Source organism: Rhincodon typus, chromosome 2 (genome assembly GCF_021869965.1).
Source record: "Rhincodon typus isolate 14 chromosome 2, sRhiTyp1.1, whole genome shotgun sequence".
Taxonomy (NCBI): domain Eukaryota; kingdom Metazoa; phylum Chordata; class Chondrichthyes; order Orectolobiformes; family Rhincodontidae; genus Rhincodon; species Rhincodon typus.
In genome coordinates this window covers 108,499,227-108,514,423 of record NC_063333.1, presented here as the reverse complement: position 1 = coordinate 108,514,423, position 15,197 = coordinate 108,499,227, and the positions used below count along the sequence as shown (strand labels likewise).

Here is a 15,197-nt window from a genome sequence, read left to right as displayed (position 1 = left end):
TGTTATATTACTTTCTATGTCACATTTTCCTCTTAAAATATTTTCTGATTAAAACAATGGACCTGACACTGGAGCTAGAAATGAAGGCTGTGGGTGGTCTATGCATGGGAAAGCTCACACTATAAGTGGGATCACATACCAGGTGACCTCTGTGTCATTCGCAATCTTAAAAAGGAAGCCTGAGATTGGACCCTTAAATGGTGATTGTATCCAACAAAAATAAGATGTTTGACACTAACTACCCTTGTATTAAGTTATGATCTGCTAAATTTATGGAATGTAAAGTCTGGAAAGCAGGTCTGGGAAGGCCCTGCTATCTTTAGGAGTTTACTCTCGTGATATTTATAGGATAACTCAGGGCATTTGGGCCATATATCTTCATTTAATGTCTGCTCACATGCATCTGTTCAGAGGACTTCTTTAAAAAATTTTCCTTCCATAATCTTTCTTTATCACAGAATCCTTACAGTGCATTAAGAGGCCATTTGGCTATTTGAATATACACCATCCCTCTGAAGACCATCCCACCCAGATGTGTAGATTAGGTGGGTTACAGGAGAGTGGGTCTGAGTGGGATGCTCTGAGGTTTGGTATGGACTTGTTGGGCCGAAGGCCCTGTTTCCACACTGCAGGGATTCTATGATTCTATGATTCTATGATACAATTTATTTCAACTTATTTGCATGTTACTTTGGAAGAGTTTTGAAAAGCACACTCTCCAGGAACTGGACATATAGATCACCCTATCCCTGTAAACCCACATTTACCATTATTAATCCACATAACGTGCACATCCCTGGATATTATGGAGTAATTTAGCATGGCCAATCCAACTAATTTGCACATCTTTGGACTGAGGGAGGAAACCATAGGACCAGTTGAAACCCATGCAGACACAAGGAGCACATGCAAAGTACACAGAGACAGTTTCCCAAGGCTGAAATCAAACCCAGCTTCTTTACACTGTGAGGCAGCAGTGCTAACCAATGTGCCACTGGTGCCACGCATGATCAGGTGATGCAGGATTACAGGGATGGGGTAGGGGTGTGAGTATGCATGGGATGCTCTTTGGAGGCTTGGAGTGACTCAATGTGCCAAAGAGCCTGCTTCCACACTGTAGGGATTCTATGATCAGATACAACAAAATACTTGAATACTGCCTTACTGTGAAGAAGATTTTATATGCAGATGGACAGTGAAGATATTGCCTTCTTGATTATCATGCTCATAAAACATAATAAAGTAAAATTATATCAATCTGTCATGTCAAATAAATATTGCCAAATGGATCATCTGCAGAATGTACTGAGCAGTCCTGTTGCCTCTATATGTCCAGTTCCTGGACAGTGTGCTTTTCAAAACTCTTCCAAAGTAACATACAATTTATTTCAACTTATTTGTATCATAGAATCATAGAATCCCTGCAGTGTGGAAACAGGCCCTTCGGCCCAACAAGTCCATACCAAACCTCAGAGCATCTCACTCAGACCCACACTCCTGTAACCCACCTAATCTACACATCCCTGAACACTATGGGCAAATTTAGCATAGCCAATTCACCTAACCTGCACATCTTTGGACTGTGGGAGGAAACCAGAGCATCCGGAGGAAACCCACGCAGACACAGGGAGAATGTACAAACTCCACACAGACAGTTGCCCAAGGGTGGAATCGAACCTGGGTCCGTGGTGCTGTGAGGCAGCACTGCTAACCACTGAGCCACTGTGCCGCCCACTGAGCCACTGAAGAAGGGTCCAGACCCGAAACGTCAGCTTTCCTGCTCCTCTGACGCTGCTTGCCTGCTGTGTTCATCCAGCTCTACACTTTGGTATCTCGATCTTCAGTTCTATATTTCTGTTGGGACAGGTGTTCACCTTGTATTAAGGTGCACGCATAGGATTGCAAGAAAATGTGTCAGTCACTATCATATTCAAGCAGACGGATCTAATCTTTTGTAAAACAGAATTAGGAATTGATTTAAAACATCTATAGCAGTTAAACAAAAACACTAATTTTCCCCGTAACAACGCAGTCTTTCAAATTTTAATACTTCAGATCCAGAGATCCAGTTACATTGGCAGGACACTAAAAATAAAACTTACAATATCAATGGTCTTATGCTGGTAGCAATATGTCAAGCTTCTGGAGACTCTATCTTGTGGATTAATTGTGATTCTTGCAGAGAAGGCAAAATACTTTTATTTCTGATCTATGGAATTAATTCAAATAGTTAATTAATAACCTGGAAACAAAGCTAATAATATGCTTGACTGCAAATCAGTGAGGCCATAACTGTTGCCAGTTTTATTTCAAGGAATTCTTGAACTGTGTGACAGAAATGTGTATTAAATAGAACTAATAAAGTAGACTATATAGAATATTGGAAACATTCCACTCATGACATTCAGAAATTTATGACACAATCTATCAGAACAATTCCAGGGATGGGGAATTTTAGATACAAATTCACTTAAGCCATGTTGTTTTCCTTGCAGCAAAATAGATTTAGGGGAAATTTGATAGAACTGTACAAGATCTGTAGTGTACAGGCTTGGATAGGTTAAATAAGGGAAAACCATCCCTATTAGCTGAAAATACAAAGACTTGGGCGCACAGATTTAAGGTTTTAGGCAAGTGATGCAACAGAAATGTGAGTGAGAGGTTATTTTGATACATCCAGTGATAATGACCTTGGTGGTTGAAGTGAAAAAAGTCAATAATTAAATTAGCTATACTTTTGAAATAAATAAACCTGCAAATCCACAGACATTGAGAGGGGGCGTGAGACCAACTGGCTTGCTTCACAAAGTGCCCAGCATGGACTCAATGGTTGAATAACCTCCTTTTGTGCTGCAAATTACTCTGACTCTGATTGCATCTCAGCCATCTGAGCACATCATTTTTACATTTCTTAATAACGATACCTGTCCTTTGCATACAATTCTACTATCAAGAAAATCTGTTTCAATAACCCACAAGTACATGCCCCCATCCCCATAAGTATAATAAAATAGAAATGCCAGTGTGCCAATAATTATACCGTTAACCCATGTAATATCTCTCGGATAACACAGTGTTTTCTGAAGAAGGGTCACAACCCGAAACATCAGCTTTCCTGCTCCTCTGATGCTGCCTGGCCTGCTGTATTCCTCCAGCTTCACACTGTGTTATCTCAGACTCCAGCATCGGCAGTTCTTATTATCTCTAATATCTCTCGGGACAGGTCATTTGTGGGCATCAGTATTTATGCAGCTTCGATTCTCGCTAGATGAGGTGAGGAACCAAGGGGAAAATACATTTACATCAGGCTACAGGAGGGATCTAACAACTATGTTCTCTCACCCTCTGAAAAAAATCCAGTGTCCTGCCCTGTTTTCTATCACTGCTAGCCCCGATTCCTTTAATTATACCATTTGTCCACCTCAATCCTGGCAACATTCAGATTCCCTATCTCTAAGCACAGAGTCACCAGCCAAGCAAATTGAGTCATGTGACAAAAAATTTACACATAACAAATTAATTATTTTGGATCATGATGGTTAAATCTGGCTGTGCAAGGCATTTGGGATCTCCTTTTGGTAACTGGATACTGTCATTCTCCAAGTGAGTTGAAGCCAGACATGACTGCATCTTGCATGTTTAGATAGGAAGCCTTCACAGCATGAGTGGGGGAATTCATCAGAGATGTTTCCTAAGTGGCCATAGCTAATGTAAGTCAGATCTTCACCGAAGATGCCACAAAGTGTCACTACATGCAAAAGATAGATGGCAGTCCATTAATGCTCCTTGATAATTGTGAGTGAGATGTTGTATTCTCCAGTACTGCCCCGACCATCCTTCAGATGCTATATATACGAGGGGGTATAATAATTGTATTCATCTGTTCTTTCCAGGATGTAGGCATTGTTGCCAAGGCAGGTGTTTGTAACTTATCCCAATACATTGTGGAGCTGGAGGAACACAGCAGGTCAGGCAGCATCAGAGGGGCAGGACAGCCGATGTTTCAGGCTTACCCAACCAACCTCCGCATCCAGCACATCATCCTCTGCCATTTCTGCAACCTACAATCCGATCCCACCACCAAAGAGGTATTTCCCTCCCTGGCCCTATCTGCCTTTCATAGAAACTGCTTACTCCGCGACTCCCTCATTTGCTCCACACTCCCCACCAACCCCACCATACCTGGCACCTTTCCCTGCAACCGCAGGAGGGGTTACACATGCCCCTGCACCTCCCCTCTCACCTCCATCTGAGGCCCGAGACAAACTTCCCATATCCGACAGGGGTTCAGCTATACATCCTCCAACCTGGTCTACTTCATCTGTTGTTCCCGATGTGACCTCCTCTACATTGGTGAGACCAAACGTAGACTCGGTGACAGATTTGCGGAGCACCTGCACTCTGTATGCTATAATCAACACCACCTTCTGGTCGCTAACCATTTTAACTCCCCCTCCTTTGGTCATATGTCCACCCCGGGCCTCCTCCAGTGCCACAATGACGTCACACAAACTGGAGGAATAACACCTCATATTCCACCTTGGGAGCCTACAGCCTGATGGCCTAAACATAGAATTCACCCGTTTCAAAATCTCCCCACCCCCAGTGTCATCCCATATCCAATCCTCCCTCTCATTCCCGCCTCCTTGATCTGACACTACCTGTTCATCTTCTTCCTCACCTATCTACCCCACATTTCCCACTGACCAATCCCCACTACCCCTACCTGCATCCACCTATCACCATCCCACCTACCTTCCTCAGCTCCACACCTTTTCCCTCTATTTATTTCCCAGCTCCCTTACCCCTCCCCAATTCTGATGAAGGGTCGAGGCCCAAAATGTAGACTCCCTCTCCTCTGTAGAAAGATTTATAAGTATGATACCGAGACTGGAAAGTTTGCGTTAATAAGGAGAAGCGAGGTAGGCTGAGGGGTGACTTTATAGCAGTTTATAAAATCATGAGGGACATAGATAAGGTGACTAGCCAAGGTCCCTTCACCAAGGTAGAGGAGTCCAAAACTAGAGGGCATAGGTTTAAAGTGAGAGGGGTAAGATTTAAAACGGACCTGAGGAGCAACTTTTTCACGCAGAGGGCGGTGTATGTATGGAAAGAACTGCTAGAGGAAGTGGTAGAGGTGAGTACAATTACAACATTTAAAGGACATTTGGACAAGTACATGAATAGGAAAAGTTTAAAAGGATATGGGCCAAATGCAGGCAAATGGGATATTTCAGTTTAGGAAACCTGGTCGGCATGGACGAGTTGGACTGAAGGGACTGGAGTCACATGTAGGCTGGACCAGGTAATGATGGCAGATTTCTTTCCCTCAAGGACTAAAATTACGGAACCAGATGACAATTGATGACTAACTTTCAATTCCAGATTTTTGTTAATTGAATTTAAAGTCCACCTTGAACCAATGTTCGCAGAGCATTAGCATGTATTTCAGGATTACCAGTCCAGTGATTTTAACACTACCACCATCTTGCCCCAAAATATTTGGAAAAGAGACCCATTAAGATCTACATAACATTAAAATAAAAAGAAGCATCCAATGTCCCTTTCACACTCTATTTGCCTGAGTCTCGATCAATCTTCATATCTTCCTAACCAGTTAGTGTCTCAGAAATTGATAAATGATCTGTATGTTACCAATGTTAAGAAGGGGTGCCATCATTAAGTATGGCTGCAGTGATTCACCTGTAAATATACAGATCCACCCAAAATAGAGTTGCAACAACAAGGGATAGTTTCATGTACAAATGCATCTGGGATGACTGAATTTAGTATTTCATCAAGCTGCTGCGACTTTTGTCCTCACTGATGAATTGATTCTTTCAATGGGGTTTTTTGCCACAAAGTTTCTAGATGATGCAGTTAGGTTCTTTGCGCTGAAGACAACAATTTGTTACAACCTTAATGCTGCTGATCCCTCATTTGACATTTCAAGAGAACATAGAACATAGAACAGTACAGCACAGCACAGGCCCTTCGGCCCACAATGTGGTGCGGACCTGTTATTCTACTAAGATCAAACTACCCTGCATACCCTGCATTTTACTATCCTCCATGTGCCTATCCAAAAGTCACTTAAAAGCCTCTAAAGTATCTGCCTTCACTACCACTGCCGGCATTGCATTCCACACGCCCACCACTCTCTGTGTAAAGAACCTACCTCTGACATCTCCCCTATACCTTCCTCCAATCACCTTAAAATTATGCCCCCTCATAATAGTCATTTCTGCCCTGGGAAAAAGTCTCTGACTATCCACTCTATCTATGCCTCATCATCTTGTACACCTCTATCAAGTCACCTCTCATCCTTCTTCACTCCAATGAAAAAAGCCCTAGCTCCCTCAATCTTTCACCATAAGACCTGCCATCCAGTCCAGGCAGCATCCTGGTAAATCTCCTCTCCACCCCCTCTAAAGCTTCCACATCTTTCCTACAATGAGGTGACCAGAACTGAACACAATATTCCAAGTGTGGTCAAACCAGAGTTTTATAGAGCTGCAGCATAACCGCGCGGCTCTTAAACTCAATTCCCCTGCCAATGAAAGCCATCACACCCTATGCATTCTTTACAACCCTATCAACTTGGGTAGCAACTTTGAGGGATCTATGGACGTAGACCCCAAGATCCCTCTGTTCCTCCACATTGCTGGGAATCCTGCCATTAACCCTGTATTCTGCACTCAAATTCGACCTTCCAAAATGAATCACTTCACACTTTTCTGGGTTGAATTCCATCTGCCACTTCTTTGCCCAGCTCTGCATCCTGTCAATGTCCCGTTGCAACCTACAACAGCCCTTCACGCTGTTCACAACTCCACCAACCTTTGTGTCATCGGCAAACTTATTTACCCACCCTTCCACTTCCTCATCCAAGTCATTTATAAAGATCACAAAGAGCAGAGGTCCCAGAACAGATCCCTGCGGAACACCACGGGTCACCGAGCTCCGGGCTGAGTCTACCACCACCCTCTGTCTTCTTTTGGACAGTCATTTTTGTATCCATACAGCCAAATTTCCCTGAATCCCATGCCTCTTTACTTTCTGAATGAGCCTACCATGTGGAACCTCATTAAATGCCTTGCTAAAATCCATATACACCACATCCACTGCTCTGCCTTCATCAATGTGTTTTGTCACATCCTCAAAGAATTCAATAAGGCTTGTGAAGCATGATCTGCCCCTTACAAAACCAAGCTGACTATTTCTAATCAAACTGTGCTTTTCCAAATAATCATAAATACTATCTCTCAGAATCCTCTCCAATAATTTGCCCACCACAGAAGTAAGATCAACTGGTCTGTAATTCCCAGGATTATCCCTATTCCCTTTCTTGAACAAGGAAATGACATTTGCCACCCTCCAATCATCTGGTAATGAGATGCCAATGGGCAAAACAAATGATTCAACCAGTCTGGGTCACCAGTTTGTAATTAAAATAAATATGGCTGATATGATTTTGTGAAGGATTGGAACATAGAAACAAAAATTTTTGTAAAGTCATGAAACAAAAACACATTCATGTCACAGATCTGTAATGAACTTGACGATAAGAGCCAGATTATTTTCAGCCAGACATATGATTAGGCCTTCCACAACCATTGCTGTCTAATTTCGAGAATGGATTTATCCTACCTTTGAAAAGACATATACAATCAAACAAAAATAAAAATTACTTTTCACAGAATCATAGAATGATTACAGGACAGAAGAAGGCCATTTTGTCAGTCATATCTGTGTTGGCTTTTTGTGAGAATAACCCACCTCGTACCACTTCCTTATCTTTTCTTGTAAGTTTTGATTTTTTCTAAACTTTTCAGATAGGGATTCGCTTTGAATGCTATGATTGAATCTATCTCCTAATCATTTGTTGTGTAATAAATGCTTTCATCAAATTACCATTACTTCTTTGTGAACCACCTTAAATTTATTCTTTCTGGTTCTGGTTTATTTTGAATATCTCTATTAAACCTTACCTCAATTCTACAAGGGAAACAGATCCACTATTTCCAAACTATCCATGTATCTTAAGTTCCTCATCAATGGAACCATTCTTGTGATGCTTTTCTGCATTCTGTCTTTGCTCTCTTCCTAAAGTGTGATGACCAGAACCCGGCACAATAATTGAGTTGAGGTGTAACTAGTGTTTTATACAGGTTTAATCTTGTGGCATTATCAACTTGAAAAACCTGTAGGAATATGATCTCACTTACAAAACTGACAACACCTGCATTGTGGAACTCTGTCACTGCCCATCAAATTTCCCAAGGACAAAGGGCAAAGGACTGTAGGACCTTTGGGAATAATGGGGTATGTATCTATGTTTCTTCCCATCCACAAACTGCTTTAAGACCCAAGAAGAGCTGGCACTAGTAAGCAGACGTACTTAAGTGGGGCAGAGAGGGGAGCTAGAGTGAGTGTTGGTCCCTGTTTCCTGGGTGTTGAATGCCTTGCAAAAGGATCTGCTATTGGACTCTATGTTTTCTATTTATAAATCCATCTGCACAAAATAATTGTCTCTAAATATAATTCATCTTTTCATCTTTTATAGTCTGAATGATACATTCTAACCATACCACAAATGTAATGCAGAGAATAGAATTTTTTTTTTTCTATTCATTTTGTGGGATGTGGGCGTCGCTGGTTGGCCAGCATTTCTTGCCCATCCCTAGTTGCCCTCGAGAAGGTGGTGTTGAGCTGCCTTCTTGAACCATTGCATTCCTCCTGCTGAGGGTTGACCCACAATGCTATTAGGGATGGAATTCCAGGATTTTGACCCAGTGACAGTGAAGGAACGGTGATATATTTCCAAGTCAGGATGGTGAGTGACTTGGAGGGGAACTTGGAGGTGGTGGTGTTCCCGTATATCTGCTGCCCTTGTCCTTCTAGATGGAAGTAGTTGTGGGTTTGGAAGGTGCTGTCTGAGGATCTTTGGGGAATTTCTGCAGCGCATCTTGTAGATAGTACACACTGCTGTTACTGAGCGTCAGTGGTGGAGGCAGTGAATGCTTGTGGATGTAATGCCAATCAAGCTGGCTGCTTTGTCCTGGATGGTGTCAAGCTTCTTCAGTGTTGTTGGGGCTGCACTCATCTAGGCAAGTGGGGAGTATTCTATCACACTCCTGACTTGTGCCTTGTAGATGGTGGACAGGCTTTGAGGAGTCAGGAGATGAGTTACTCGCTGCAGTATTCCCAGCTTCTGGCCTGCTCTTGTCGCCACTCTGTTAATGTGGTGAGTCCAGTTGAGTTTCTGGTCAATGGTAACCCCCAGGATGTTGATAGTGGAGGATTCAGTGATGGTAACACCATTGAATGTCAAGGGGCGGTGGTTCGATTGTCTCTTGTTGGTAATGGTCATAGCCTGGCATTTGTGTGGCACGAATGTCACTTGCCACTTGTCAGCCCAAGCCTGGATATTGTCCAGATCTTGTTGCATGTGAACATGGACTGCTTCAGTATCTGAGGAGTCACGAATGGTGCTGAAAATTGTGCGAACATTGTGCAATCATCGTGCAATTTACAACAGTATGTAATTGGAATAGTAAATGAACAATGTACACACACCATTCTTTAGTTAGTTCTCATCTAACTAATGCAAGGGGAAAATAGACATGAGTCAGTCAAACAAAATTCGTATTTGCCTCATGATCTTTTAAAATCTATTCCAGTTACTTGGCTTAATTTAACCCGAGAATAGAGCTTTCTCCTACGCAGGCAACAAGTGGAAGAAACATAAGCATAACATAATAAAACATATGCATAGTAAAGTTAATATAAATATTATATTCAAGTTATTTGTTTTCCATGGATCAGTTGATGGTATCTAAGTCATAAAGTCCAAGTTCAAGTCCCATTCTGGAGCTTAAGCATTAAATTCTAGGCTCCCACTCAATATATTACTGAGGGAATACACTGTTGGAGCTGCTATTTTTCAGATGAAATATTACTCTGAGGCCCCATCACCCTGTTAGCTTGGATGTGAAAGACTGCATGGGACTATAGAGGACAGCATCGTGTCCCCATGTTCTGGCCAATATTTGTCCCTCAATCAACATCAGAAAAACAGATTAGTTGGTCAATATCAGGCCACTGTAGGCTGGAGTTTACTGTGTGGAAATTGGCTGCAGTATTTTGTATCTAACAACAGTAACCACACTTTGAAATGCTTAATCAGCAACAAAGCACTGCAAAGTATTGTGATGGATATGGAAACCATTATATAAATGCATGTCTTTATCTCTTCCTTTAATCATACTCAAGTGTCACAACTGTTTACGTTCCTGCCCATAATCAGATCTATTTAAAATGATAATAATAATAAAAACAAAAAGTGCTTGAGAAACTCAGTAGATCTGGCAGCATCTGTGGAGAATCCAATGACTCTTCTTCGAAAAAATTAAATTGGTGCTGATTGTTCTGAATCTGTATTAATGACATACCAGTACTTTTGGCTGAATATTGCATTGCATTGGCAGAACCTAAATGAGATTGAGAGTCAGTGCAAGAAGGAAAGGAAAATAAAACAAACAATTCATTATTGGGGAAATGGCGGAAATCTGTTGTGATCACCTATCTTTAATGAAAGTGTGTCTTGTTTGGACATTTCTCTCCTGTCCATGTTCAACTTTACTTTCTGCTTTCCCTACTCAAAGAAGTAGGGACTTGGTCTTTGCAAACGAAGCTTACGTTCATACAATAGCGAGAGGTAAGAGTGAAAATCATGTTAATGTCCTACTGAGTATATGAGCCAGATCTTCCCAGTTCCAAACTGGTGGGCCAAATGGACATGGAACCAGGAAGAAAAGATGGTGGTGACAAGCTGCTGGAAGTCCTGTCTTCATTGGAGCCTTGGCCATTCTCCCAGGGGTGGTGGAGAGGGAAAGTGGTGGAACAGGCTCATTCCTATTAAAGAACTCAGAAAAAGTCCTGTGAGGTCTGTTGACAGCGCTTTTCCTTCACTTTCAGGGAGACAGCTGCAGTTTAGCAAGTGTTTGGCTCCACAGAGTCCTGAACTATTGGTTGGCGATGTGAACAGCTAATAAGGTAAGTAAAAATGGTTATTACAGTTTAAAATACTTACCCCCTTCAAGTTAAAACTCTATTACAGGTCAGGGGAGGATATAAGATTAAGAAAATTGCTGGACTAGAGGGTTCTCACTCTCTTGGTATTGTGTGTAGGCATAGGAGCCATGGGAACAGCTGGTTCCAGGAAGAATGCGACTAGAAATGGATCTCTGCATCTTTGGAGCTCAAGGCATTATAGATGAGGCAGAACTATCAGTGCATGAAGAGCAGACTGTTGGGCATTAGGAGGCCAGAAGAGAGGGATAAAGAATATAAAGGATTCTGACGAGAGGATCTACAAGCAGAAGCCAAGTCTCTTGTAAGATCTCCAAGAACCAGTGAGAAAGGAGACAAGCACCCTCTAAGGACATCACCTCAGACGTGCACAACACTTAATCATCCAGGTGATGGATCCTCTCTTTACTGATGTTGGACAGAGGGAGATGACACAGAAAAGAGAAATGTATCTGCTGCATTATAAGTTGGCCTCCGCCTGGCACCCTCTGGGAAGAAACATCTCCTCTTTCCATCATGGGTGTCAGGCCTCCAGGTTACCGTGCACCAATGTGGGTCTCTATGGTGCAGTGGTGGTGCAGTGGTGCAGTGGCAAGCAAAATCCAAGCCAAGTCCATCATGTCTGCATTCCATCTTAAAAGTTGCAAAGCATACTCTAAGTATACAGAAAAAAATGAGCTATGATTCAATAGATGGCACCAATCTTAAAGTACCTATCTTTACATCACCACCCCTGAAAGATTATAGAAAAAAATGAAGCATGAATGAAAATCATTCACCGGTTCATTGGCACAAGCTTTGGTGCAAAACAAACATTGTCTGCACTTGTGGAGTGGCTTTGATCTTCTTGAAACTGAGTACTGTACGTTTATATGGATTTTAAGTTGTTACATCAAACTCACGGACACACAACTTCAATCAGTATTGAGGATAATCTCTCAAACTCTGAGATCATCTCCAGTTCAATGGTAATCATCACTCTCAAATTTTGCCACACCTTCCAGTCGAAAAGACACAGAAACACACAGAGAAATAGCTCGCATCCACATCAACTTGGAGTTCCCCAACCACCCTGACTTAGTCTGAAAATAGTAGCATTTGGAGGAAACCTCCTCAAAAAGGCCACCTGATCTTCCAGCAATCAGGCAACTGATTCATTCCCAGTGAGCATTCTGTCCAAATTTTGACCCAGGACCAGAAATTTCAACCTGCTGGAAGCAGCTGAGCAATCTGAGGCTAGAACTTATAGTGCCACGATACAGCTGTGGCTGCTGGTGGGACAATATAACCTGAACTCCCAGGATGGAGGATCACTTTTTGGAAAGTTGTGCTGTTGGAAAGGATTGGCAAGGTGGGATACATGGGGAGAAGGAAGAGATTAACAGTTGAGGAAGCTGACAGCTTGCCCACAGTCAGGTAGGCTGACTCTTTCTCATCTGTCTGGATCTGAAATAACTGCAGCCCTGCTCTTCACACTAGACTGTTGTCAACTTTGAGAAGGTCTTTGCTGCTAAACACTCACTGTTATAATCTGACAAAGGATATCACAGTACCATGTTGTCTCAGTATTTCCTTATATAACGATTTTAGAAAGCTGAACACATTGGTGCTAAATTGGATATGACCTGGAAATAAACCTGGGATTTGTGGTCTATTGGTAATTAATCCATTCTCACTCATTTTATTGAACTATCATGGGTGGATATGTGTTGCCTGGAGTCTTATAGATATTTTTCGGTCAACTTGTTCAGGGACGTTATGTTAGATCTCTTGGGTAGGTGGGACTTGAAGCCGGGCCTTCTGACCCAGAGGTAGGGACACTACCATTGTTCGCGGCTGTGCACAGTCATGGTACAGGATGTGCTTGCTGGCTGAAAGCATCAGAAAGAGGGCCAGTTTTTAAAGTGGCTAGCATTAGTTAAAGGCAACCTGCATCTCTTGGAAGGAAAGTGTATTGTGGTTGTAAGCAGTGGTGGGAACATACAAAAGTTAACTGAATGTGTTGATATTTCAGCAATGGATGAATGTACAAGAGAATGTGCACCAACATTTTCAGAAACTACAGCATCAGAGGAGCAGGAAAGTTGATGTTTTGGGTTGGGACTCTTCTTCAGAAATGGGGAGGGGGAAAGGAGCTCAGAAATAAATAGAGGAGGGGTTGCGCTGGGGAAGGTGGGTGGGATGGTGATAGGTGAGTTCAGGTAGGGAGTGGTGGGGATTGGTCAGTGAGGTGGTAGAGAAGATGGACAGGTTGTGTCAGGTCAAGGAGGTGGGGATGAGAGGGAGGGTTGGTCATGGGATGAGGCCAGGGATGGGGAGATTTTGAAACTGGTAAAATCTACATTTAGGCCATTGGGCTGTGAGCTCCCGAGGCAGGATATGAAGTTTGTGACACTGGAGGAGGCCCAGGATGGACATGTCACCCAGGGAGTGGGAGGGGGAGTTGAAATGGTTCGCGACCGGAAGGTGTTGTCATATGTTGCGAACAGAGCGCAGGTGCTCTACAAAATGGTCTCCAAGCCTGCGCTTGGTCTCACCGATGTAGAGGAGGCCACAACGGGAGCAGCGGATGCAGTAGACCACACTGACAGATGTGCAGGTGAACCCCTGTCTAATGTGAAAGGTTTGTTTGGTGCCTTTAATGGACGTCAGGCGGGAGGTGTAGAGGAAGGTGTAGCAATTTCTGCAGTTGCAGGGAAAGGTGCCGGGCATGGTGGGATTAGTGGGGAGTGTGGAGTGGATGAGGAGTCGCTGAGAGAGCGGTCCCTACGAAAGGCAGATAGGGGTGGGGAGGGAAATATATCTTTGGTTGTGGGGTCAGATTGCCCCACCTCCTTGACCTGACACAACCTGTCCATCTTCTCTCCCACCTACCCGTCCCTCCCACCTCACTGACCAATCCCCACCACTCCCTATCTCCACTCACCTATCACCATCCCATCTACCTTCCCCAGCCCCACCCCTCCTCTCTCTATTTATTTTTGAGCTTCCTTCCCTCTCCCCATTTCTGAAGAAGGGTCCTGATCCGAAACGTCAACTTTCTTGCTCCTCTGATGCTGCCTGGTCCGTTGTGTTCCTCCAGCTCCACATTGTGTTATCTCTGACTCTAGCATCTGCAGTTCTTATCAACCCACACTCGATGAGCAATATATTTCACCATCCACATAAGTCGAAGAAGAGACAAAAAAACTGCAGATACGGGAATCCAAGGTAGACAAACAGGAGGCTGGAAGAGCACAGCAGGCCAGGCAGCATCTGGAATAAAGGAGCAGTGAATGTTTTGGGTATTACCCTTCTTCAGGACTGGAGAAGGGTAATACCCGGAATGTTGACTGTTCCTTTCCTCCAAATGCTGCCTGGCCTGCTGTGTTCTTCCAGCCTCCTGTTTGTTTACCTAAGTTGAAGAAGAGACTGGAATATGTTGAACATCCCAAATCTCAACAGTCATTGCACTCAGCAGTCGGGCCATTGTTGATGATTAGATCCACGTCAACATCACATAGGAAATTACAGCAGCATGTGTTTGACAACAAAGACCTCTACAAACCAACAGATATCCTGGTGTACAGAACAGTTGTCATCATTGCTACACTTCTGTACTACAGTGAGACCTGGACAGTGATACATAATAGCACAAGAGAAATTCCAATAGCAACGCCTCCACTGTATTCTCAATGGGAAGACCATCAAACAAATGCCAGTGTCTTTCTTGAAGCCAGTTGTACAAGCACTCAGAAAAACACCTGCAAAATCAACATTAGTAGACTACTCACTGCATCCATATAACTGAAAATGATCACCTCTGACAGTATTCTCTCAACACGTAACGAAAACACTTCAAAAACATTCTGAAACTCCCTTTAAAGTATGTCACCACGACTTTAACAGCTGGGTGAGGCTTTTACCAATTGCTCCGAATGGGTTCAAACCATCCATCGAGATTCTCCAGCATCCGCAATTCCTACTATCTCTGATTCAATTTTAGCCCCACCCTTCCCCTCCCCCTTTTCTGATGAAGGGTCTAGGCCCGAAACGTCAGCCTTTCTGCTCCTATGATGCTGCTTGGCCTGCTGTGTTCATCCAGCTCTGCACCTTGTTGTCTC

The 15,197-nt window shown here is 43.1% G+C and overlaps 1 protein-coding gene across 1 annotated transcript in view; it reads right to left on the bottom strand.

Annotated features, from left to right (window-relative positions):
- Positions 1-1,760: 1,760 nt before the first annotated feature.
- LOC125486480 (F-box/LRR-repeat protein 7-like) overlaps positions 1,761-15,197 on the bottom strand; it is a 401,537-nt gene continuing 388,100 nt past the window's right edge. Inside the window, exons 3-4 of the transcript XR_007265144.1 lie at positions 2,103-2,209; positions 1,761-1,874 (exon numbers count right to left, since the gene is read on the bottom strand). The gene's annotated coding sequence lies outside the window, so the exon portion shown is untranslated. The remainder of the gene's footprint in view (positions 1,875-2,102; positions 2,210-15,197) is intronic.